Source organism: Cryptomeria japonica, chromosome 11 (assembly GCF_030272615.1).
Source record: "Cryptomeria japonica chromosome 11, Sugi_1.0, whole genome shotgun sequence".
NCBI classification, from domain to species: Eukaryota; Viridiplantae; Streptophyta; class Pinopsida; order Cupressales; family Cupressaceae; genus Cryptomeria; species Cryptomeria japonica.
Window position 1 is genome coordinate 668,969,519 of NC_081415.1, and position 1,976 is coordinate 668,971,494.

The window sequence follows — 1,976 nt, forward strand, 5'->3', positions numbered from 1 at the left end:
ATTAACAAAGCATATTTCACACACCTATCCATTATGGTTTGAGCCACTGAGATAGATTTGGCATTAGATCCCCGTTATTTCGCATCCCTATAAATTTAGGAAAAAGTTGGTAGGACCATGGTGCTGGGATTCGCCATGGTCCCACACTTTTTTCCCTAAATTTCAAGAGGAAATTTTGGTAGTCGTATCTAATTCAAAACCTATTTTGTATGAAAATATATCAATTCTAAGTCAGCTTAATGGTGATTTTAGTCATTAAATCCCTATATAAGGTATCCTTCTCAATTCATTTCAATCATCTAATATTCTATAACATTATCATCAATTCAAGAGCAAATCTGATTCAAGGAACAACAAACTACACCAAGACATGTTCATATTATGTTTCAATTATGATTTCATGATTTATTTCATGTGATTTATCACATGTTATTGCATAAACACATGGAGGTCTTATCCTAAGAGAATTGCATCACTTATTGAAGGTATAATCATCTACATTCAAGAACTTCAATTCCTTGCCCTCAAAATGCAAGCTTTCCAGTTCAACTTCAATTTCTTTAATTCCAAACCTAGGGTTTGACTTAAGGAAAAACCCTATCCACAACCGCCTCGCTTTTCTATTGTGTGCAGCTACAGGTACCCAGTTAAGACAGGAACACTAAAACAACATCAGGAGCCAGAAACAAAGCATCCAGCAAAATTTTACTGAAAAAGTGCCTAGACTAGGGTGCTTTAGGTACCATGGTTCAAGACTAGGGTGCTTTGGAGCACCATGGTCCAAGACTAAGGTGCTTTGGTGTGCCATGGTCTTTTCAGAATAGGTTCATATTAGATAGGTGTCTTTCAGACTATCTTAGTAATCAGATTTATAGTTTCCAACTCACCACAGTTCCTCAAAGTAGGGCATATAGTGCCCTAGTCTTGTCAATTCAAACTCAGATTTTGATCATAGGTGCACAAAAAATTCCCATTCTCATATTTTTTATTAATCAATTTGTTGTTCTTGTTGTTACATTCACTTTTGTTCATCTTCTCAACATAGTTTTATATTCCCTCATATTTGGCACATTCCCTTTCATAGCAACAAAGGAAGTGAACATAGTTTTATATTCCCTCATATTTTGCACATTCCCTTTCATAGCAATGAAAGAATATAAACCCTAGGAGTATTCCTTCATTCTCTTTCACAAGAGTTAATCAAACTAAATCACTCCTTTAGGTTCCTCCATATTCTAAATTTGAATGAAAGTGGAGTTAGATCTTAAAACCACCTGATTCCATTTTCATCCAACAGATAAGTTAAATGTTTAAATTTTAATATACATTTTAGTATGAAATATAAATATGATCATATTCTTTTAAAGATAACAAAGATCGAGATAGAATTTACTTTTTGATTGAAGTAAGTTAGGAAGGGTTCCAATAGCTAAAAGCCAAACAAGACAACAAGGTAACCTTTATAGCAGAACAACAATGCAAATGAACATTATAAATATTAGAATTCAACCTGAGGCCAAGTAGAGGGCCCAGAGAAATTTAGTTTGAGGTTTCTTCATTCTGTGGATCATAGTCCACAAGGAATCCTTTACAGGAGAAATAAAATGTTGAGATTTTTCCTTACCAAATGAGACTGCCATAGAGTTAGAGAGAGGGATAGTAGATCCCAAGAGAGTAAAATCAGGGAAGAGAGAGTCTAACACCAGAGATGGGATGAGTTTCATGCTAAAGAGATCCTCTAGAGGCAACCATATGATATATGAAACACACACACTAGACGAAGAAGGAGATCTTAGGCTCTAGGGGGAGAGCCATAACATCAAGGGGTGATGAGGCAAGAGTTGTAGGGACAATTGAACAAACCATAGAAGTAGGGGTAGTTAGTGAAGATGGTTCCACAACAAAATAATTTGAGTCCAAAAGTACTAGAAACATTGTGAGAGGGTGCCTATCCACATCCTTACATCAAGTAAGAG